Source organism: Motacilla alba, chromosome 1A, assembly GCF_015832195.1.
Source record: "Motacilla alba alba isolate MOTALB_02 chromosome 1A, Motacilla_alba_V1.0_pri, whole genome shotgun sequence".
Classification (NCBI taxonomy): domain Eukaryota; kingdom Metazoa; phylum Chordata; class Aves; order Passeriformes; family Motacillidae; genus Motacilla; species Motacilla alba.
The window spans coordinates 33,157,933-33,183,662 of NC_052031.1; the positions used below are offsets into that span (position 1 = coordinate 33,157,933).

At 39.8% G+C, this 25,730-nt stretch overlaps 1 long non-coding RNA gene across 1 annotated transcript; it reads left to right on the top strand.

Moving 5' to 3' along the window:
* LOC119708081 lies at positions 1 to 25,347 on the top strand. The gene is made up of 3 exons (XR_005258957.1): positions 1 to 498; positions 21,818 to 21,890; positions 22,809 to 25,347. It is a non-coding gene; the product is annotated as an uncharacterized LOC119708081 (long non-coding RNA).
* The last annotated feature ends 383 nt before the right edge of the window (positions 25,348 to 25,730 follow it).

The following is a 25,730-nucleotide window of genomic DNA, read 5'->3' on the forward strand; positions in this document are numbered from 1 at the left end:
CCTTTCTCCTTTTTTTTTTTTTTTTTTTTTTTTTTTATGAATGGACTGGATGCCCGGTGACACATTAACCGCGTTTTTTCTTCTTGGAAAAAGCCAGCCGGCGTGCCATGGGTTCAAACCGAGTTTAAGCAACAGTTCTCTCCACTCCTGGCGGGCCAGGGAAGGAAGAGAAGTCCGTGTCCCCGGTCCCCTTCCCCCCCGCGGGCCGGGCCGGCCGGGCTGGCAGGTCCTGAGAGAGGGGCAGAGGGGGCGGTGAGCGCTCCCCTGAGGCTGCCCGGGGTGGGCGAGGCGGCGGCTCTCGCTGGCCGGGAGGCTCCAGTCCCGGCGGGTGGCGGCCACAGGGAAAACCGCCACCAAGGCCCGGGGGCCAGCTGGAGGAGCTTCGGTGCCGGGGGATCCCCCAAGGCGCCCGGGGAGGGGCATCCTCGAGGGCTGTGGCAAGGCAAGGTCTGGAACCCTCCGGCCCTTGGCTGGACGGAGCCGGCTCCGCTCGCCTCGGTAAGGCATTTAACATCTTTGCTGTGCCCTTTATAATTGTCCCGGCGCCCCCCGCACTCATTCCCCTCCCGGTTTATGGACTGTCCTTGCGGTAGTCTCTCACTCTCTCATACACACACACACACGCACACGCGTTTACCAGACACAAAGGTAAAGGTTTGCCGCGCTCTCCAGGGCAGCTGTGGCCGCAGCGCTCTCCGCAGCGCCGCGGGCACGCTGCCGGGCGGGGTGACCCCCCCGGGCTCGGTGCCCGCCTGTCTGCGCCGAGCCCCCAACGCCGCAGCAACCCGAGGAGGAGGCTCTTGCTTTGCCTCTCGCAAAACTTTGCCACTTACCCATGTTTTTTAATTTATCTACGCTATAAATGCGCCTCCCCTACACAGAACTACCAATACTCAACACCGATTTTTTTTTTCCTGTTTCCTTTCAAAGACGGAGACTGTGTTACTCGCCCTTTAGTTGCTTCGTTCTTAAACAACGTGATTCAATTTTGTAATCTGCCCCCCAACTTTCCTAAGTGAAGCGGGGCGGGGGCTGCATGTTTTCTGAATGGTGGCAAGGAGGAGCATAAGGGACAGCGGTGATCTCTCGCTGCTGTCGAGCTGGCTGCCCCGATCGTGGGAAAGTGGCTGCACGTAAAGCAGCAGATTCTTTGTCCCTGTTGTTCTTCTGTAATCGATCTCACTTCAAGTCGAGGGGTGGAAAACTTCAAAGGCAGATCAGGCTGTTGGAGGTCGGGGCAAGAGCACAATCAGCTCGTAATGCACCCACTTTGCCTCCTCCCCCTCTTACTCCTCCTCCTGCAGGAGCCGGGGGTTGGATGGGGTGGGGGTGAGGGGAAGAGCCCTCCGATCTGTAAAGTACGTCCAATCAATAAATAAAATGCAGACTTTTTGGAAGGAGGGAGAGGGAGCGAGGGAAGGAAAAGAGTTGTGAGCGCTAGTACACTCAAGTCAAACTCACAGGATCCTGACTGCACTTTTTCTGCCTATCCTGTCTTGTCTAAATAGCTGAATAGCTGTGTTCTAGTTATAGATGGAATCGTTTCTCGCTTTTTTTTTTTTTTTTTTTTTTTTTTTTTTTTTGTGCCTCTCTAGGTCAATTTTAGGACTGTACGGTTTGCTGCGTAAGTTACTATAGAAGAACAAAAATCTCTGCTTCGCACCGGCTGAGGGTTGTAGTACAACGCAATCTACTACCGCACGCAGTTTTAGCAGCGGCGGGAGGGGGGGGGGCACGGCTGGTGCCAGGACAAAACACAACCGCGCTGCGGACATCTGCCATTCAGAGCCAGCTGCGGCTGCGACTCCGGTCACATCTGGCAACGCGTGTGAAGGACATCTAGGAAGGGATATCCGAAGTCACGGAAATACGCCCTTGCACTGAAGCACGTTACATTAGAATACCCTTTTGACAGACTAGAGTAAAAAACTTGCCTAGAGTGGTTTATGAAAGTTCCTAAAAAAATATTTGGAATGGGATGTCAGAAAAATGCACACAATCAGATCTAGATCCACCCCCACAGACCTCCCTATCACAATACCTTTAACTTTCGAGTACTGTGAGAAAGTTGAATTTAACCTTTTGAGATTTTTTACTTTGTACTGCTTTCTGATATGCCTTTTGTAAGTATTTAAATACACTTTGATTGGATCATACTATTTTTCTCTCCTAGCTAACTGCAAAATTGGAAATTACAGAATTTGATGGGTAACTTTTTAGTAGAGTTTAAATTATTCTTCTAGCTCCAGTTAGTGCTCATGTAGCAGTAGAAAAATACATTAAGAAACTGCTAACCAGGACTCTCTTGGAGCCTATTTTGGGATTCCCTTGCCATAAAAAAAAACCCCTTGGTAACACATAGCAGTAGCTGAAGCCAGCTATTTTACATGCTGGGTTGTGGCAGCAACAGGAATTTCAGGTAATCCTGGGGCTGCTGTAACTTGTGACAGAAACTTGATTAGCCTCAGACAGAGAAGTGAAAACTGCAACTCAGTTTGGCACCTTCAGTAAGTTAGGTTTCAGTTCATGTATGCTAAGGACAGGGGTTTAATAATTCTCGAGTTTTTGAGTAATAGTTTGGGGGTTTTTAATAAGTAATGCTATTTTAGCATCCTCCACAGTCATAATAACCCTTCAAATATCTTTCCACTCATAGTCAGCTTCAAGTATTGCAGTAGTAAAACAGAGACATATTATGTGTGGCCACACAGTACAGGTGAAGCTCATGGCAACACCCTGTGCTTGTACGGGGGCATTATAAGGGCCATCACCACTCAGTTGATTGCAGCCTTTCAGTTATTCACCCTTTACATCATCATTTTCTGTTGGGTTTCTTTCCGAGAATGAATTTTTTAGGGGCTATTTCAGAAAAAAAATACCCAGCTCTGTTTAAATACAAAGAAAATTTGAGAACTTTGAAAGCACTAGCTTTACATTGTAACCATATTCTCAACAGGGTTGGCTTTTCAGTGTCGTAGGGTAGAGAGTTAAAAGGAGGAAGGAATCTCATTTAATTAGAAACAAGTATTTTTAGTGAAATAGTTGTGCTTGGTGTGATCACTGAGGCTGGATTTTTATCAAATGAATGGGTTATTTAAAAAAAAAAATTCCTTACATCCAATTAACCCAGCCCATGCGGGCTAAGAGAACTATCGTTGCATTGTACATTTGCACATGGAATAGGAATCATATTATAGGAATAGGGCTACCATACATCTGATTTTTTTTCCCTTTGGATGACAGCTCTCCTTCCCCTCACCCGCCCTCTGGGTCCCATCTGGATAACCTTTTCATAATTGCACTCTGTGTTTCAAAATCTCTGCCAGAGTGGGAACTGGGGCTTTTTGTTTTGTTTTCTCTCTCCCTCTTTTTTTCTTCTTTCTGCTTTGTTTTGCTACAGGGAGGACTAGGCAAGGGCTTGGCCCTGTGTAGTATCTAATGAGAGTGGTAACAGAGGGAAGAGGCAAGCAAAGCAATAGCAGCAACATGGAGGCACCAAGTGGAACAGTTTGATGCTATTCCAGACCTCAGAAAGGAGTTTGTAGGTTCATGCTTAGAAGAAAGGATGCCCGAGGTTCAGAGAAAAAGGAGAATAATGCTAGTGCTTGAAGGGGTTTTAGGTACCAAGGAAGTTTGGAGTAGTGTTCCACTGGTCTGGGAAGTGTGTTGGGAAAGGTACAAGAGGTTGGGGTTTGACAGTCCTCTCAAACTTGCAGTTTGACAATCTCTGAGTCAGGAAAATTTAGGATTATCTCCCTGGGCACTTCAAACAAGGGCTTTGGCTTGTGGTAAGGAACACATTCAGGGCTATTGAACATCATCTCCCACCATGCAAGCAGTAGTGGTGGGTGTATCATATAGAACTTCTACAAACATGCTGCAGAAACAGGGCACAACACCTGCCAGTACTGTGATACTACTAAACCTGCTAGACATAGTAAGGTTTGAAGGGTTGTAAATGGGAATTATGCTCTGCTTCTAGCTCTCTTTCTCCCTCCTTCCATTCCTTCTTTTTTAGACTCTGGCTTATCAGTCAGTCTTTCTGGAAGAGTAGGATTTATTCCTTGGAGACTCCTATGACAAAGGCTGAAGGACAAGGTATGCTGAAGGTGCTCAGAATGAATATTTGCACACCTTATACCTCTGTCCACATGGCCAGCATTCCAGCTCTGGCACTTTGCATAGTGTGGCATAACTCAAGTATAATGGATATTGCAAGATTCCAATAAGATCATCCACATTTTCCAGCTAATAATTTTAAAGTTTTATCAGCATGTTTGGATACATACTGAATCATAATCTGGAAACACCTGTCCTTTGTCTATTTGTCAAGATACACTTAAATCTGAGGCTGAAGTTCCATCAGCATAGGGATTTCCCCCCCCCCCCCACCTTTTACATGTTGTTGTTGAGTTTGGACATATTCCATGCCAATGCGTCCTTACCACACTGCTGTTACAGAAGAATTGGTATTTCCATTTTGCAGATGTGATACCAAGGTGAAGAGAAGCCCTGAGTAAAGCTTGATGAACAAGTGCATTTTGAAATGAAATCTTAGGGTCCCCCAACCCTAAAATCCCTTCCTACCTCCGTCTCCTGTCTACACTGAATGCAGATTTACCATGGGATCTGAGCTCTCCATTACCATGGTGTGATATAGCATGATCTCTATGATCACATGATAGAGGAGAAGCTGCAGTACAGAGCATCATTTCTGAGTTCCCATGCACTCAGCCTTGCACCAAAGCTATTCTATTTCTTGTGGATCTTCTCAAGACAGGAATGTCTTTTTTTTTCAGACATGTGCCTATTGTAGGTAATTAGGCTGTAAGGCACTTACTACCTCAGGTTCTGTGACAGTTGTTGCAGGCAAAGCTTTTTAGTTCTCAGGGAATAAGCTAAACATATTTAGTATAGCTGGTCAGAGAAGTTCAGTGGTCCCCTTGAAAGTGACCTTAATAGACTATCGTTGTCACTTGTAAGTCTCTGGTGTGGCTGGGAAGTGAATCCAGACTTCCCCAGTTCTTCAGTTTGCTAAACATTACCTCTGCTAACTGCTTCACATTTAGCAATACTACCCATTCTGTTTCCCTCCTTCTTTTTTTTTTTTTTTTTTTTTTAATGTCTCCCTTTAGCACTTTTCTGCTCCTTTTACTCTTCATATTCCATTTTCTTTCACTTTTCAACTTCAACTTAAAATGCTCTGTTTAAAAATGTAGGGGCCAGATCCTCAGAGCCAGCCAAACCACACATGGTGCAGGCCCAGGGTATAAGGAGGGGGAAAGTGGCTCTAAGCCATTTTTCATCTCCCTGGATTCTAGGTTGAATTGATGCCAAAGTGGCCCCTGGCATAACTGAGAGCAGGAATGCTCTAAATTACACTAGTTAGAACAGTTCCCAAGGGCCTATCCTATGCCACTTGCTCCTTTCCGCCTTGGCCACCTATGAAGGCCTCCTACACTGCCTTATTTTGTGCAGGGATTTCCTACATCAGGGAATGCCCAGCTGCCCTGTTATGGTACAAAGGTGATAGAGAATCATTCCCTAAGAATTTCCAGAATAAATAAAGCAATTCTGTTAAAGAAAATTACAGAAATAACATAGCATTAGAATTTGTCATCTTAATGACTGCTTGAACATCACATTTTTCCTTCCTACCTTCAATGCGCGTTTGACAGGGAAAGGACTTGTTTTGAATGAGTCTGTAAAATCTTTAAGGAGGGGGCTTTTTAGGTTACTCAACCTGAAAGACCAAAAGAATGGTCTGGAGAACAATACTGAAAATATTTTATACCATTAGAAAAATCAGCACCTTTTTTTTAATGTAAGAATATTGTATGTTCGAGTCATGCAATTTCCAAAAGGAAATGTCTATTATGGAGATGTGATAATGAGAAGACTGAAGTGAGACTGGAATGATTAGAACATATCCATCAGAAGACAAATAAGAGGAGTTATAATAAAAAAAAGCCTCAAACAACTGTAAATATAATCTCATATTAGTCTGGGAGCCCTCTTTTGCAATACCAAATTTCCAATGAAAGATGGCAAACTGAAAACCAGCCTGAGAAAATATTTTCTTACCCAAGGAGGATAAGACTGTGACACTTGAGACTTCTCCAAAATCTTGAAGAGTAAAATAAAATATTCCAAGTGAGATAAACACAACAAAACTGTCACCTGTTTTAGTTAATGGCTTACAAGATGAATAAATTGAGTAGAGAATAAAACCTGCTACTTCATACTTCATTATGACTTATAGTTTAAGACAGATTTTTAGGGGTTAGAGTGCAATTTCATGAGGGCAGACTATCCCACAGCTACCTAGAAAGGATTTATAGCAGCTAAGTGACAGAACCAGTTGACACAACTTCTTGGGTTAGGCAGGTCTCAAGTATGGTTCTGTACTGCTGTGTATAAGCAGAAAGAGGGAGACGTGGGGGGATCCAAATCCTTCTTTGGGCTCACTGAGTGCCCTCACATTATAAACAACCGTAAAGTTTATCACAACAAATATAGTCAGAAATCAGTACTGGGGCACAGTGGAATGTCAGTTGAAGAAAAGGAAGACAGTGTAGGACCTGAACAGAATATCTTCAAAATGTGTGGGAGAGTTTCATTTTTTGAAGTCGCTGAAGGCTTGAAATAACCTCTGAATTTTAATTATCAATGAACAATATCTTGCCTTCCTCCTGAAAGCATTGTTCTTCATACCCACATCTTCAGTTTTTATGATTGTAAGTTTTCAAAAGGATTGTGGTGTGGTCTGAAGTTGTCAGTTTAAACACAGATTTATTAATGTGCTTTAATAAATCTTTAAGATTTATTAATGTGCTCTTATACAAAGCAACTAGAATTTGAGCTAAAAGGTTTGAATTGTCTTTGGAAGGACTGATGTATATTCTGAGCTGCCTCAGCGACAGCCAGCAGGATTCTGTCTGTTACTTGTGCTGTTACATGGATCTTCCACCTGCATTTTGAGCACTGGGTACCAAAGCTGGGGCTCTGGTGCATACCCTGTGAATGTTTCACTCCCTGGTGAATCAGGAAGTCATACAGCCTCCTCACATGGCAAGAGCACTCAGAAACTTGAGGAATAGAGGTAGTGAAATTTTCCTCCATGTTTTCATGGGACTCCTTTTTTAAAGTAATGGGTTTATGGGTGGAGATGTGAATTTTGAATTCCCTTTGCTTTCTTACCTCGTCTAAGCATTGTGAAGATTTACAGAGTAGGAAATTCCTCTTGGATGTAAGAACTGTTAGTAGAAAAGACTGTCTTTCTGTCTTTCTGTGCACTACTGCTTTAACTAGAGTGTTTCCTGTAAGTCCTAGGAACAGACAGAGTAATAGTACATGTGAAGGAATATCTGTGCAGTGAAATTACCATGCCAGACGTCTCCTTCTGAACAAGGAGAGAAAGACTTGACTGACTGAAGGGATCCTCTCCTATACTTCTTTGCTCAAATCAATTGAGAAATAAACAATTTCTTTTTTTCTTGTCAAATACAGAAGATCTCACTCTTTGAGTTCTTGAGCTTCCAGTACTGTTTGTTAACAAGTGCAAAATTGCAATTTTTTGGCCGGACTGCTAAAGGGTGTGCGTTGGCAGACAGACCAGATATCCTTTAAAGAAATTAGAGGTAGATCCCACACACAGGACAACTTTTTTCCTTGGTTTCATTTCACAGGAATGGTCTTGTGACCTCAGGTTTTGTTGCATTGTATTTTGCTTCACATTGTCAACTTTGAGAAATCAGAAGGATGCTTCCTTGCCTAGTGGATTGATTTTCTAGCTATCAAGCTACAGACAGCATCAGACAGCCAGTGTACCAGCTTCTTGTGGGTCAGTCAGTGGACTGTTTTAATTGAGTGAGATTTTATGGACCTGACAAGCTACTTAGAACATGCACATGCTGAAAGTTTAGCAAAATCACACCTACTAAACTTGCCTTCTTTCACGGGGCAGTTTGTGAAGCACTGGAAACACACAGGTACCATGTTACAGTGTCATGACAGGCTTTCTGAACTTATTGCTGCCACTGACCCATAAGAACACTAAGAAAGACTTGAATAGCTTCTCTTTTTTTAGATAGCTTAAATGATCATGTGTTGGGACTTTCAAATACCAAAATAATTTTGTTATGCTTTGGGGAAATCTTAAGAAAATTGATAATCTTTTATGACATCTGTGCCAAGCTATCTGCACACAGTATGCTAAATCTGCAATAAGACGTGGTCTTACTGGAGATCTCATCCCCCTACAAATAATTTAGTCTACAATATATTTGACAAATCGATGTGATTCTGATTTTATAAGGGCAGAAACTGAGTCGTATAATTAGAACCAAGTCTTGTAGGCTGTCTGTAACACAATCCAGAAAGAACTTAGATATAACTTTAACTACAGGTTCAGAAAAATGGTGTAAGGTGAGGTCTAACTTTCTTGAGAAAAACTGATTTAGAAGGGAACGTATTTAATTTTCGGAACTAGAGTTCATTAAATTGAGGCTGATGATATCTCTGAACTGGATTCTTCTTTGGATGTCTAGTCCAGCTGTAGGTATGCAGACAAGGACTATAAAGAAGAGTAGATCTTACAACCAGTACACCACCCAGGTTTATTGCATGTCTCAGAGGGAGATGGAATAGCCTTTAATGAGTCGTCTTCATCTTACAAATTCAAATTCACAAAATGAAATAAAACACTTTGCATTCTAAAATCAAAATTAGTCATATAGATTGAAGAAGGAAATATTCATTCAGCAGGAAACTCCAATATTTTGATGTGTGTTTACAGCAAGAGCAACAATGAGATACTAAAGCTTTTACTGAGCAGAATTTTCTCTGAAAGCTGTTATTGACAGTATCAGAATACTCAATTTTTTATAGACTCCTGACAGGATCACATGATTTGTAAGTCTAAAAGTAATGAGATTTTTGGATTGAGTCCTACAGGAAGAAATAACTTCATTCCTTTGACTCTTATGACTTTGAGCAGTCCAGCTGGACAGAAAGATGGCAGTGGGAATACTCACAGGAGGAGAAAGAGTTGTGATCAGAACCACAGAGAGGTGCCACAGTTTGCAAGGACTTTGCCCACATCTCACATTGGAGTATTGCAGATAAGAACTTGAATGCAGTGACAGCTGTATGTGAAAGCTTGAGCAGTATCTGCATGGAGTCCTTCGCTCATGCTGGTGTGGTCTGTCCTTTGCCCTTATATGCACCAAATTCAGTCACAACAGTTTTTAGATATAAAAGTATTACATGTATTTAGTAGTCAATTTGAAAATATTAAACTTCTCACTTATTATTACGTAAATGGTTTTTGAAGAGGCTAATGACCATTATGGACTGGTTTTATAAAACACAAACCAGCTAGTTTTCAGCTACAAAGCAGCTCCCAAACTACAGCTGGCTTCCAACTTTTAAAATGGCCTAACAAATGTTCTTGAAATGTGCTGAGAGCAATTTGCACTTACTTGGAAGTCTGGTGTAAAAATCATATATGTCTGACAGGCAGTTAAACCTCTGTGGGATGGGAGAAAATCCTGTTTTAATGGAATTGCTCGGAAGTATCCTATAGCACTGCTCTATTCAGTTTTCATACAGCTTTGCTGTGCTTCCTTTTTCCTCATTCTTCTGAACCCCTAGTGCAGAGACTGCTTCCAGACATTTATCCTCACACTCACTTAGTCTCAAGGGAAATTATGCTTGTGGTTGGTCCACATATATTTCTCATTTAATACCAATTTTCTAACCCTGCACTATCTTCGTCTTCATTGCATCATCCTCAGAAAATTACTGTCCCCCATTTTCTCAATGCATTTATCAGCTTTGATATTCTTCACTAGTCTGTGGGAACCACAATTCCTCCCATAGTGGTGTTGCTTCAGATACACAAGCAGTCTGTATTCCACCCTCATTTAGATTCTGTCCAGATGCATCCACCCTAATCTTTTGCTTATCGAATGCAGGTCCATTGGGCAAAGTCTGAAATGAGGCTAAGAACTCAATGACTGGAAAGGTGCCAACATGCCTTCCATTCTGTCATAATTTATCACAGATTTCAGAAATGAAATTTTCCAGCATATAATTATCGAGATGGACAGTGTCCATTTATTAGAAGTCCCATGCTCTGGTCTATCAGTTACAGGTGTTGCTGGCTAATGCTAGTAAAACATGCACCTGTTATTGCCATTTTTCATGCTATGCCTTTTCACTAGTAATTCCAGTCCCTTTCTCAGGCCCTGGTGAAATGATACTCAAACAAAGCCACAAGTGGTGCAGTTTAACTTTGCTCCACAGCCTGTGTACAGCTGAATGCTCATGTAGGTTTATTTTCTCTTCTCAGTACAGCAACTCTCCTTTTAGCAACTGTAGAGGGTTGCCTGTTCTTGCTCACTGCTAATCAAATGAAGATCGTGCTTTCAAAAGATATGAGCAGAATATAAAGAGTCAGCATATTTGGGTGTCTCCCAGTTTTCTGATGGCTTTGAGGGAATAGCCGTGAGAAACTGGAAGGCCAGAATTGGAAGGTGGAAGATGCAGAAAAGGTAAAAAAAATGGTATTTGGAAAAACTGTTGATTGTGGCTTTTCCCATGATTACATGTGTAGGCACTGAAAAGAGTGTAATTCCTGACAAATGGTTATTTTCAAAAAAATTCACAAACTGACTAACGTCAGTTTTTTCTATAGTAAACAACTAAAAGAGCTATTGCTGAGCACTGAATAACCGGGGATCTCAGAACCTGAGTCCACTTAGTGGGACTGTTACCCTGCCATTTCCTTCTGAGACCCCAAAAAGTGAGATAGAATCCTGAACAGATAAACAGATTAAGGCTTTACCAATGCACAATTTTTTTCTCCCCTCAGTTTTAAAGGGTGGTTAGGACTCTGCATTAAAGCAGGTTTTGAAAGCATAGTCATAGAGAAATGCAGATGGTAGTTAGCAGCTACTAGTCTAATAATAGAGTGCAGTTGTAATGATAATAACTCATTATCCATGTAAATATAGCTTAGCAATTTTCAAGTAAACATAAAGAAATTTGAAAAGAGGAGACTGACATATACATTCTATAAGAAGAAAGGACTATACAAAGTAACTTTTTTCTTTCTAATCCTTGGCTGTGAACTGCAGGCTGTTCAGTGCCACAGCACATCTCTACATACGCAGACACTTTGGTATAATCCATGACAAAAATCTTGCAAATGTTGTGCTTGTTGTTTAAGGTTTTACCCTTCCACTAGATATGTTAAACAGTTAAAGTGAAGCCACTAATTTAGATTGTTTATAAGTTTATTGTTGGTGGCTTTTGTGGAACATATTAAGTATATAGATTTCAGAGCATGATTTTTTTTTTCTTTAATTGTTTGAATGTCTCAAGTGGAAGAGTGCAGCTTAAATTAATATGATCTCACTCACTGCCTTTCAGAAGTTTGTCTGGTCTAGTCAGTCTCTTGTCACTGTGGCAAAGTAGGGTACACTATAGGTATGTCAATTACCAGAGTATGAAGAGAATAAAAACAGAGATTAAGATTCAATAAATCTAACACACATAGAAATATATTGCTGTCTGCCTACTGTAATTTTTACAAAATAGGGAGAAAGGGGAAAGATTCTGGGTCTGTAATTTTGGTAAATCCACTAGTTTTAGAAGTCTACCAGCTGTGGCATCCACTTGAGACAGCTAAAACCACAATCAAGAAAAGAAGCAGCAAAATCAGTAAATACTTTAAATGTGAATGGGTGACTTCTTTACCCTGACAGGAAGCATTTGCAGTGCTCCTCTAAATCTTCCCAATTGCTTCACATTTTGCTAAATGTTTTTAGGATTTTCATAGGTCCTCATGAAAGTTTTTTTGGAACTTCTTCTGACTTATTTTTTTGTCTTAAGAACTGAACCTTCAAGGTGCTTATCATCCTCAAATTCTGCTGAGACCAGGGATTGATTATCTTAGGTTCTTGAAAGACTGGGTCCTATAAGCAGACTTACTTGATTAGTTAAACTGGTGCTCTGTAAGTTGCTGAATTGACTCCGATTTTGCTTTCTGTCAATGGCCAATTTCAGTATAGGACCACTCTTTACAAATTGGTAGGAGCCCATTCAGAGCCTTGAAAGAAATTATCTAGTTGCTATGACTGGTAGATTTAATTTTAAAATAATATATCTAGCCAAATAGCCGACAGACTCTCAAAAGCATTTGTCCTTTTCTAGTTATGGCTTCTGGTTCAAAAATCTCAGTCATCTGCTTTCTGTTTTATGTATACTGATGTTATTTTTTACTCCGTCAATATTTTCTGGGGCCATTATTATAAGAGGAAGTCTGGATAATTAGAACTATCATGGCTTCATGATCATTAGTGGTGAAACACATCTGTTGACATGAATTTGTCTCTTTTTTTCACTATTTCAGCTGCTTCAGAAATGCTGATGCTTTTCTTCTGTGACATCAGCATAGTAGTCTGCTACTGTAGTCTGTTAATGTTAGTAAGGGCTGGCTGAAAAAGTGTCAGATACTAACAAATAAAGTGGGCTGGCCCAGCTGAAACCACAAACTGCTGCCTGCTTTTTCTGCTTCTTGGCCCTTTTTCTAGAATATAGAAATTCTCAACTATTTCATCTTCCAAAATATTTTAGTTACAGCACAGAAGCAACTGTAATATTCTGTGCTGTAATTAGAAGTTATTATTTCAATATTAATTCAGCACACAGCTGTGAAAAGCAATCTTTTTCATATTAACCTGGCTAGCAATAGTCACCTTGGACTGCTGGGTTTGGAAACAGTACTGACTTTCACACTGACTGGTAACAAGTGGTCACTACCTTTTCTCTGTAGTGGCGGCTATGTAAAAAGAGAGTGTTTTCAACCATTCAAAAATAAGAATGCCTGGTTATATGGCCATGTCTACTGCGTGGTCTTCTGCCTAAATATTCTGGATAATTTATGCTTCTTTTGGGGAAACATTTCTGGACTACACATTTTCTTTAAAGCGATGCGAAGTAAACTAGTACAGTTTTCAGCTCAGCAGAGCTCATATTGCTTAAGTGATGGACTTGTTGACATTTCTGCGGTTTTGCTGGCAGGGCTATTCCTTAAAAGCAGATTGGAACAGAAGTTGGTTTTTTTTTTTCCTCTGTTATTGCACCTATTAGAGCTTTGGACTCTTGATTTTTATGTTTAATATTCTAGAATCAACACATTCCTGGTAGGGAATTACCCTGATTAGATTCTTGGGACACATCTGTGATCTGTCCAAAGAACAGGATGAGCTGGCTGTCAAACTGACTCAACAACTACGCTCATTCTGCACCCTCAAGTCTGCCTGTAAAGGTCACTTCATCAGACGTACCTATGCCCTGTGGAGTCTTCAAGCACTCATATTGTCTAGTTTTTCTGCTCTTATATTTCAGTTGCTGGGTGTGGGGCTGAGCATGCTGTAGCCCAGATAGACTCTGTGAAAGTTCTGAGCTGCAGGATAGAGTGGACAACATCTGGCAGTATGGGATGATGCTGTGGGTGGATAATGGAACTCTCAGTACTTGGTTTGGGGCCTCCTTTTTGCCTTACATCATAAGCATAAGGTGGGTATTTTCACCTTCCTCAGCAGCTAACAGAGCTACCTGGTTGTACCATAATCCAGACAGAAGGGGTAACAATTTGGCAGTGCTGACAAGAGAAAGGGCAGAGGGAATGAATTTTGGCTGTGACCATCCCTTTCACACAAAGCTGGTAAATGTTAACAAACCATTCAGTGTCAGGGAAAAGCAAAAACATGCTGTAACATAGGTCATCTGACAGCTGGCCATATGCTGCAAGCAGTGATTTCACATGGCAAGTATGAATTGACCTGTTTCTGGGAACTATTTGGGATTGAATTAGAATTGATTAGTAGATTTTATCCTTCTCAAACAGAATGCCCTTTCTTAGCCCTTGCATGCTAATGCTTGAGCTGGTCACTAACTGAGATGAAAGTTCCCCATTGCCTTCAGAGGAGGGGGTATGGAAAAATAATGCAGCTGGATGAAACTCCATTTTATGCATTTAAAACTTAGAGTTTTAAGTTCAAGTCTTGCCTGTGTTTGTTTTCCACAGAACCTAGTGACAGTGGCTTGCCAGGTGGCTTTTTCTAGGCTATTGAGAGCATGTACATTTTCTCTCCTTTTGTTCCTCAACAGAGAGTGTCTTCTGTGGAGGTAGTGGATTTAATTATTTAAGTCTTGTTCATGTCCTGGTGCTTCACAGATGGCTGTTCCTTAAATCTGTGACAGTAACATGATATGTATTGGGATTCTCAACAGAAGGAATATGCAGACAATATGGTCACTACTGTAACACCCCTTTATTTAAACTACAATTGCAATTCATAAAATCATTGCAAAATAATAAAAAAATATGGTTGTAAGATAAATACCATAGATACAGTCCCTAGAAACCACATCTCACTTTAATTGAGAGCAGATGCTATATTGCAGAAGCCCAGGGAATGTTGCAGTTTATATTCTCCTTCCCTGGCTCCTGCTAGGGGAGCACAATACATTTTGACCAACGTACATCCTGGCAAGTTTGCATGCAAATTTTTTTCTTAAATATAAACCAAAATTAATTTAAAACGTCCTTGCACTCAGAAATGGTGATTAATAGATGCTTTTTTCCTATTTACTTTGTTCATGAAACATTGCCCATACTTTGGGTTGTGCCTTTAAGATTTCCAATTGAATAGGGCATCTGGGAACTCAAGGGAGAACTTGCTTTGCCAAAAATTCACAAGCACAAATAGCAGTGAATTGGGAAATGTATGTCTTTTATCTGGTTCATCTTCTAGTTCAAAGATTTTGTTTGGGCTAGTCTTTCATGTTACTTCTTTATCATTACTTCTGGGAAAAAAAAAAAAGCATGAAGTCATACATTTCTCCCAGAACTCATATCTCTATTGAAACAGGCATTAGAGAAAAGAAATAGTAAGAACCTGGTATTTTTCAGTCCCACTTGTTTAACTGATGAGAGACTATAATATATCCTTAGCCTGAAAATACTCCTGTGTGCATTTTTGGAGACAGAAACCAGGTATTAAGGAACACAGGGACAAATAGCTTAATAGTCCAGGTGAATAACTTGCACTTTTATGTCATTCTCTCGCCCACACCCATATAAACCATTTTATTTTCCTGAAAGCCAAGTCAAATGCACAACCCAATATAACCATTTTAACAGCATCAAAACTGCCTTTTTGTAGCTTTTCTCTTGCTAGCTTTAAGGATTGCCTAAAGCAAATGCAGTTCTCTGGGGGAGCTATCAAGGTTTAGAAACCTTCAAAACAATTGCCAACCAAACACATTCAATTCCTGCTCAGTCACCTGATTTGAGATAGATTTTATAGTGTAACTATTTTGAAGAAAAATGCCGACAACAAGATAGCATCTCCAAGCAGGATACTGCACATAATACAGAATAATGTTAAGGATTATGCTTACAGGCTAATCCTTGTTCTATGTATTGAACTAGCAATTTGGAGTGTGTGCCACACTTTATTTGTTTAAAAAATACATTGCTCCTCCTTACAAGATTTATGAAAATCCTAGTAAATTACCTCTCTGGATGGTTCTGGGAGGCACATCATTGGGATTAATTAAATTTTTTTTTTTTTTTTTTTTTTTGTGGAGAAAATGAGGCACAGCAGCTGTACCTCTCACCCAAGATCTTCTAGATAATCTGAAAAAGCAAAAGCAAATGAGTCCAGATCCCACTTACTTGAAGCCTCTCTGCTTTCCCCGTTAATATTCTGCCTTGCTCTTTAATATTTCAGGTTAGTGCACAATGTGCAGGAAAAGAGTTCATAATGAGATAGTCTTCCATGGAATTCTTCCAGGGTTCCACCTAGACATGGCATTTTTATTTATATTTTTACAGAAGGACTCTCCCTTCCCCAGACCTCACAAAAGTTTCTCTGATGGAGAGATGGGACAACTTGGGAGGTCTGTGTGAAGAACTGCATTTTGCTGGATACACTCCTGCTGTTAAAAATTGCTCCAATGGGAGGACTAGCCAACTAACTCAGTCAACCTACTCAAAATGGATTCCCTATTTTATAGAGATAGATCCTCTCAGTTAACTCATCTGTAGGATTGGAAAAAATGAGAGCCAGAGCACCTACTACATAGGGGGAGTAAACAAAAGTTAATGGGAAAGGTTTTGTTTGGTACCAGCAAAGGTTGGTAATTACCTGTTTGCTCTACATCAGTTTTCATGCTTTCCCTGTCTCTCCTCACTGATTCTAATTTTGATTATGTAAACAGAAACCAGTCAAAAAGTTCCACAGGGAGCAAAGAAAGAACTCCTTGCAGATTACTGCCAGTATTGTCAAAGAAAAAAAAATTCATGCAAACTCCACAAAGTATTCTCAGGAGACCCTCATCAGTGTTTGCATTGTACCTGAGCTCTGTGAAATATGAATCCATTGCTCTTCACTGCTATCTCTACAAGTCAGAAACTGCCCAAGCAATTGGAAAACTTGGTCCTAAGTTACAGGCTTTGACTGATGTTTCCCTCTGTCAGCTTTGGCAGACTATGAAAGTATACTGGCTTTTGGAACAGTAAGTTCATCACGGGAGAACCATACTACAGAATTGTATTATTTCTGCTGCTCTCTTTGAGAGCAGGTCGAAGACAGGTCTCCAGTTTTCTCTCTTGAAGTTCATTAATATTCTCAGCTGGCTAATTTTGCTCCTACTAGTTTTCTGGCAGCAGTACTGTTAAGTCAGTGAGTTTCTCACAGTGTTGGATAGCTTTTGAAAGCTGGTCACATTTTTAGAAAGAGCAATGTGTAATTATAGCTGTGCAGCTTTTTTTTCCTTTATTGTAGCTTGTCAAAGTGACTGATAGGTTGATCAAATCTGAACTCTGAGCTATAAAGGCAAGAAAGCAGGGCACTGATGGGTAAGTCGTTGGAAGGTCTGTCAGATAGGAGATCCAGCTAAGGCAAATGACAAGATAGGAACTGTTTTTTCCAGGCTGTATGCAGTAGTGAACAAGGCTGGGAAGACAAACATGATGCTTACTCTCTCAGATTAACTGAAAGTTACTCAAATGTGAATGGATTTTGCAATTTGACTTAATGTGGTAAACAGCTAGGTAAAGGAACTGATTGCTGCAAGTTTCAGACCATGAACTTAGCAAGCACAAAGAAAGGAACTTTATGGTTACAACCATATATATTCAGTTTAAAACAGTGAACAAAGACTGGGAGCTGAAGAAATACAAACCCTCAACTTGTGAAGTTATTAGTAGTTGATCTAAACAATTAAGCACAAGGACCATTGTATGCCAGTAAATTGACATGAAGCTTCCTTCTGTTTGGGTTTGTGATCCTTCATCAGTCAATGACCTTCTGGGAGATGGGATTGTACTCCACATTAATATGCGTATTGCTTGATTACTTTCTGATGATTTTAAAGCCATGGTATGGCAGTTCCTGTCAGTGTTTCCGGCAACATCACTGACATCACAGAAAAATGGCAGCCTAGATGCTAGCATATTATGGATGGCTCCATAATGAGTACAGCTATCCAGGGCTGGAATGGGATAGAAGAAACTAGTCAATGTTTCATCTCAACAGCAAAATAAGAAAGAAGGAAAAAAAACCCACTGTAATTTACAGACTCTTTGCCACAACTCTGTGGGAAACCCATATCCTTGCATCTAGAAGTCATGGAGACACTTTTATTGTGTAGGTCTTTGTTGTCATACTATATTAACTGATCATTGTTTTAATTGTATAAACTCTGCTAGATTGCAAATAAGCTGTAAAATCATACCACGGTATATAAGTATATGACAAACAGATATTACATAGTATAGTTTAAATTAGTCTTGATTGTTTTTTGAGTCACTCTCTGAAGCCAGTAAGTCCCAGTCTTTTAAATCTATCTGAAAAGACATCAGCATCTGTTCTTACACAATTTCTGTGTGCCTAGCAGCATCCTCTCCCAGTTTCTCATGTGAAAGACTCACTCTGTTGTGTAGGAAAACACCACCGTCTTCTTGTTTATCATGCACTGATGCTTATTACGAGATGAAAACATTCTGCTGTTCTAGAGGTGAATTACTGTATTGTATTTTATTGAGGAGAAAGATTGATGCAGATTGAGAGTTGCATAATAGAATATTATTTTAAATTTTTCAATAAAACAAGCTTTGGATCAAAAGATTGATACTAACTTGCATCATACCAGCTAAGCCTTTTTAGCTCCTATTTGGATAAAAGAATAGGATTTATATAAAGGTATGCCACTGGCTTGTAACTCAGAAGAAAAGCCTCCATTACAGACCTGTGTAATTTCAGACCTTGCACGGAAAACCCCAAGCCAAATAAAATTAAATATCTGCCTATTTGTATCTCAGGTTCCTTGGGTAGACAAAGGAATGTAGCCAAACTCCTGGGATACCTACAGCTTGTAGACACGGGCAGCTAAGCCAGCACACTTTTGTAAAATGCAAGCTGAATGACCTAGATCCTTTCAGGTACGCAGTGACCTGAAATGCTGAATGACCTGATCCTTCAGGTACCATTCTGCAAGACCTGAAGAATTTAGGCTAGTAGTTCCGTTTTAAAAATGGTTCACAGATGCAGAAGGTCAGATACAGTGAGGATTTAGGTGTCTAACAGTTAATTATTGCAACACCAGCCTTCTGACATCTGCTCCTCGGCGCTCGCTCTGTGCTAGATGCATAGGCTCCCTCTGCAGTAGGGGAAGAGCTGGCTTTCAAAACAGCTGACAAGTTAAGCTGCTCTGGAAGCTTGGAATTGGCCAGCTGAGAAATTTTAAGGACATAGGTAATACTGCACACCTACTCCCCAGTGGATCTCATAAAGCCTCTAGGAACTGTTTCCATTCACTCTGCATCTGCAGCCTGGCACTTCTTGAAGCAGGTTACCAGCATCCTTTCTTCAGGACCCAGCACAGCTCATTTATCTTCTGAAGCAAGGCTCCAGTTCTGGTAGCCTTGCCATCTTGCCTTTGATATAATAGTTTGAGCACACACCTCTGACACAAAAGACCTGGGTCAATCCCCAGCTCTGCTGGTGGGGTTTCACACCCAAGAGAACTGCCTCCCAGCAAGGCAATCCAACTGCCAGATTAAAGACTACTGGAATGAGGGAGAAGATGGGCTTTCTGTATTCTTTCTCTAAGGGTTGTGCCATTGCAAAATGTAAATAAGAATCTAAGGCCAAGCATGACTTCATTCTAGTGATTAAGGAAGTTCCACTTGCTGTTTTCAGTATAGATGCTGTGATCTAGGTGAGGACCACTTAACATTAATTTAGAATATTTGACAGACAGGATGACCACTCAGGATTTCTCTCTTTGTGCTTGTTTTAAATGATTTACTTCATTTCTAGCCCTGTTAAAGGACAGCCCTGCGCATCTGAAAAAGCAAAGTTTCTGGCTTTCCCATGGCACAGAAAGAGGTGTCTTATTTTTTTCAGTTAGATGCAGCTGAGCAGAGCTTTCCAGGGCCACACATCTGTAAGGACAATTAGTTTGTATTTTTATTGGGTCCATGTCCTTTTTCAAAGCTAGGCTAATATGGAACACAGGAATGAGTGAGGCTCCCCAGCACACCAAGTTCATGGCTCTGTGGCAGGCTGCAGGATACCTATGGTACTGAAAAGTGCCTAGATCTGAAAGCAGATCAAATGTCAACCTGACCCATATGTGCAAACTTGAACTGGTGTGTGTATATCCACATGTACCAAAGAGCAATCAGCAAAATTTGACAAAGTTCAAGGATAGATAATTGAATAGACTTGCCATCCATCTTTCCATCTGCTGTGATCTTCAGGCATGTTAGTGAATTGTCTTTTCAGTTCATATGTCTGTCTCTAATTGTATTAGTATAACTCCAAATGGTCTAGAAAGAAATAGAGTGCAAGGAGCCTACAGTTGCCACCACAATCTCACTTTGTGTCCCATCAGAATGCACACCTAGTTTCTCTTGGAAACAGAATTAAAATAACCATGTCCTCTGAGATCAGGCACAAATATCTTCATTATGGATTTCTACAAGAATATTCTATTTGGTATTCCATGCAAATTTGTAGAAACACTTATCTCAAGAGTTCAGATTTCTCAGACTTTTGCTCTGTTTTGGTTTCACAGGGTTTGTCGTGAAACAAGATAATAATGATAGACATTATAATAAGAAGGACAGCATTGCTCTTCCATTGGGCATGAACCTGAGGCAAATCCATTGGTGTCAGAAGTTTTAGCCTAGATTTAGTTTAGTGTACACGAGAACAGAATCTGTATCATACGTCTTATTTTTCTTTTGATATAATCCAGTGTATCCGGAAATAAGAAATCCATATCAAGCCCCAAATCAAGTTTTTAAAGATATCAGCTTTCTTTTACAATCTGGGTGGCCCTCACCATGTCTGGGAAAACATGAACCCAATGGCCCTGGTAACGCATCACCTGCTTTTTTCCAGACTGCTGTAATCAATTTGTCTTTATCCACCACATTACCAAAAGACACTATTAAAATTCATATCTGTGTGTTCTCCCCAGAGGGTAAACCATCAGAGATCCCCAGGGTTTTGGAGGTTTTGTGGAGATGCAGAAGGCTTTAATTATGTTTAAAATAAGATCAAGTTTCTTCCCTACAGTAATTTCAGATACTTCTATCAGATTCCTGTAGGGCTATTTTGCACTCTGAAAACTTGATCAATTATCAACCTCACAAATTACATCTTTTGTTTACATTTTTCTAGAACATCAAAGAATGTTGCTTTAAAACAGTGTTCCCAGGCTTAAATAATGATGTTTCAGTTTTTTGCTTAAAGACTTATGATGATGTCTCCTGTAGACCCTGGAATGGTTTCGGCCTGAAGGATCTTACTTGCATTTAGGATTATTTTTAAGATACTTGGTATTCTCTAAGAGTTGAATCCTGAGGTTTTGCCTCAGGCAAAACTGTTAAAATAAATGGAGTTGTACCAAAGGAGTGGAAGAATAAGAATCAAGTTAAAACTTTAAAATTTGGCCCCAAGATATTAACATCTTCTAAACTGTTAGGAGAGGCAGTATTTTTTTATCTAAGGAATTTATTCCACTGTTTTGCTAAAACCCTTGGCAATATAAGTGAAGGAAGGAGACTCCGTTTTTCTTACGGATGCCTCTCTCTGCGAAAGAGATAAGACAAACATGCAAAAGAACATGTCTTTGAGCTACCATTCCTCTGATTGAATTCAAGGCATCTTCTTTCAAAATAATCTCAGGAACATGAGCAGTGTTCCAGAAATAAATAAAAGCGTAAAACTCATTGGAAAGGGGAAACACGTGTTAATAATAAACCCACAATGAGACCTGTAATGAAGGATCTGCTTTCAGAGCAGAGCTGCCAGTAAATCTGCACCTGTGTCTACCTGTTTACTATGCTGTACTTGTCCATCATGTCTCAGAGTATTGTTCTGTGGAAATCCATGAGAACACGTTATTGTTCTTTCCAAAAGGCAATTCTTAGTTTTCAAACACTGTAAAATTTCTTAGAGGAAATTAGCACATAAACGTGGTTTGGCTTCTCTTAATATTCCATTTTAATAACTTCCTATATCTCCTTTTTATTACTTTTTGCAACATCATATTTCTTATATCTAATAAATGTTTCTTCAGTGTGTATTGTTCTATTGTTTTCAATGTGAAAAAGAAAAGTACTTTCTATAACTGGAGTTCCTACCCATGAACACTGACCACTTGAATCCCATTTTGGTCCATTCATACTGTTTCCCACACTCTCCTGCTCTGTTTACTACAGGGTTCTGTATCTCTCCACCTGCCCTCTAAAGTCTTAAATGACAGCTAAATTGGGAGCATCCGTACACTGTTCTGTAAGTATCTAATGAAGCCTGAACATATTCCCTGTCGGTGTTGGTTATCCTCTGGTGTTCCTTCTCCTTTTTACTAGGAACAGTCTCACATTTGACTTTCTCTACCAGACAGACAGAGCAGTTTTGCAGCAAGTTTGGAAGGTGTTCTGAATGACCAGTCAGTCATCTGTAATGGTTAGATAAAGGGCTACTCTCAAATTTAACGTATTACACCTGAATTCTGCCCAACTGTCCTTCTCTTGGAGTATTCATGTACATCTCCCTTAGCTACTTGTAGGAGCCTAATTTTTTTCTAGATTTTGTTCTTTCAAGTATGGTTGAAATTAGTGGATTGTTTCCTTAAAAGGACAGGCTTAGTATGATTGCTGGTGGAGTGCCATCCATTTCTCAGGACATAGTGGGGTTTCTTTTAAAAGCATACAATTCTGAGAAGGTTGTTCTTCCCACAGAAAAAAATCAATTATCAAATCATGACACCAGAATCTAATTATCTTTCCCAAATATCCTTGTACTCTGCAGTCTTCCCCACACCATCCCTGTACTGAGATAGCAGAGGCCCTGCAAAATTAGTAGAGCCATGCAGCTTGCCCTAAAAGTTAATGTAATGCAATACAAATAGCACTTACCTTCAAAACTAGGATGGTTTCAGTTGTTATCTCTTGATGACTGCAGCAGTGGCAGAATCTTGCAAAAACAGTCTGGTGATCACTTTAGGATCAAAACTCAGATGAATTTCAACTTTTTATTCCTTGTTTCATTAGTTTCCCTCTTGATTCTACTTTTCAAATCAATACAGCCCTATACTGCAAATCAAAATTCAAAGTGTCAATATATGCAGCCTGCTGATGAGACTCTGAAAAGAACTGGAGTATTCTGCATTCTGTCCATCAAACTACATAATCTCCTTCTTAATTTTAGGCATGTGAGTAACTCCACTGAAAAGAAGAGAATTACCTACTCAGCTGGGTCCTGGCCAAAGCACTGAGCCTATGAAGTATTGAATTCTCAGTGAAAATAAGCTGTCTTGGTTGGAGTGAGAGAGACTTTTGTAAATAGGAGAGTATTATATTTCATGCAGCTCTGTTATTCCATTATTTAGTTATGCCAATTAATGCATTAATGTTCCATCAATTTTTAATTTTTTTTTTTACTTCTCACGAAGTTCATGCATTTAGGAAAGTGTTCAATCTGTCAAACAGTATAATTCCAGATAATTATATTCTGTTTTAAAGGACATACACGCTTGCAATAAAACAACATTCAAACATCTGGCATCTACAGTAGATTTTTGGGATTGCTTTACAATTTACACTCCAAGAATCCTGCTCAATTTCAATGGAAGCATCTGTACTGATGTTACTGCACAAATATTACCTTATACATTGTCACAAATCAAAATACAGTAATTACTTCTCGAATTCTAATATGGATGTAGCACCTATTCTAATCTTTAGTAAATACAAGATACTTTGTTATAAAATAATTCTGTATGAAATTGTGACTTTTATGCTTCTATTTAAAACATTCATTACTAGACTGATGGAAGTTTAAACATTTTGCTTTGAGGATGAAGAAAAAACTCTAACTTTCTGTTTTTTAAATTCAGAGTTCATATTTTTGTAGAGATATTTATCTTTACAGACTATACATTTAGACACTAAAGACTGTGTATGTCATGTATATTTTACCAGTTCTTGTTTGGAGTGGCTTGCTTTTGGCTATATTGTAAAATATAAAAAAGTGGACCAAAATCAAGTAAATATACCCTGCAAACACTTTCCCACATTAAAACATTTTTTTTCCATAAATATGGAATGTTGTCTTTCAGTGGGTAGGATAAACAGTATTCTGCTTCAATCTATGTAAAATTTCTGTGTCCATTTTAACCTATCAGGTAATGTAGAATTTTATTCTACAGGTGAGCTGAGAATCTCTAAGGCATTACTTGTTATACATACTCAGTCACACAGAAATATACCCAGGAACTGCCACTGGACAGCTGTTGTTTAAATTGCTATATGGAAAAGCTATTTTGGATAATATGAAGAGGATTATATTGTGTTGATACGTGGTTTTTTTTCCTTCCATCAGTAAGTAAAATAGTTAGGTAGAAGGATCTATGGTACTAAGTACTACTTCAAGTGTGCAAGAAAAAGTGCTTGAAAAATATTGTGAATAAATTCCAAGTTGTCTCACAAGTGGGATAAATGACACAATTTTCTGCATTATGGACAAAATAATTTTCTGTGAAAGACTTTTTCAAAGCCAACCCTGGAGGGCAGTCTGTTCAGGAAAACAAACCTGAAAAAGAGAGAATTATGAAGCATATAACTGGTGCACCATCTCTTGTATAGGCACCTTTCTGCCCATACACTGGAGTCAGTTCTGTATTAAAGGAAAAAAAAATCCTAAGGAAAGTAAATAATTGCTTTTGCTTTGGGAAGTTCTGGAGATTTTAATGCCATTTGCTGTTGAAAGCAGAGGAAGGACTGATGCTCCAAGGACACACTACAAAGTTTGGCCTAATAAATGTGAATGGATATACAGTGCTTGATTGTTCTTTCACACCAATGAAACTCCATGGACTGAAATTAGGCACACTAATTACACAATATACTTCTGTAAATGATTTGTAACTCTGAAGTGAATGAACTGCAATATAACCCAAGGCACAATGTGCATGTGCAGCCTGGCCCCTCAGGCATGTGTTAATAGTAACACAGCTTGTCATCATGTGTTTTTAAATTTTTAAATCTAAATAAAATATAACACTGCATGTAATAAGTACTTTAAATGGCAGATGTGTAATAAACATCTCTATTTATGACAGACTTAAGCAGCAAAACATAATGAGGTGTGGTTCTGGTACAAATTTTGCTTCAGGTTCACTTTGTACTTTTAACCACCTTCATTAATTACACAGCTAAGATCATGCCCTGGAGAGCTTTAATTTTCTTGTGATTATATAATGGTCTCTTACTGATATCATTATTCAAAAAAATAAATAAAAGATTAGGAGTGTTTTCAGACATAGCTTTTAAGTATAAAGATTTGTTAAACATATTTTTACCAAATCTGAGCCACAACTGAAAACATCTAAAGATGTTTCTTTGCCTTAGGTAACCATGCAACTTTTCCTCTGTGTTTGCACTACCCTTTCTTATATATATGATTTTTGAATGACTGCCATCACCCTTTTTTCTGTATACCAGAAATGTCTTCATCTTCATAATGGCCCTGGAAGATAGGGAATACTCACATCTGTGTTTTCCTGATAGGGCACAGATTTTCATTCTTGCTTGGCTAAGTGGGAGGTAGGTATCCAAACACTTCCAAGTTGTTGTGTGTATGTGGTTTGCCCTAGGTCAGGCAAGAATGAACAGGAATTGTCTCCATTTCCTGAGTTCCCAACTGATGCTATAAGCTATAAGCCCTGGACCTTCCTTTGCACTGCATAGATGCACACAGGGAAAATGGACAAAAAACACCCCAATTATCAAAGAAGCACAACAGGTTTGAAACATGATGACCGCACACTGTAGGAAACAGGTTCTCATCCTCTGGAGTGCCAGCTTTTGTGGCAGGTGCGACAATTTATCAGGCCTGTTCCCATAGCCTTCTTCCCTGGGTACAGCTCTGGAGCATGTAAGGAACAGGCTGTGTGTCAGATGAATTGTTCTGGCAGCAGCCACAGCTCCCACCCGGCCCTAGCCTTTGCTGATGGCTGCTTGGCTGCTCTCCCATCGCAGAGGGTTGCACGTCTGGGATGTGACAGGAAAATGACCCCTGGGCAAAATGGCGGCTGGGAGCAGCTGCCATGGCTGGAAGCGCTGGGGTGCA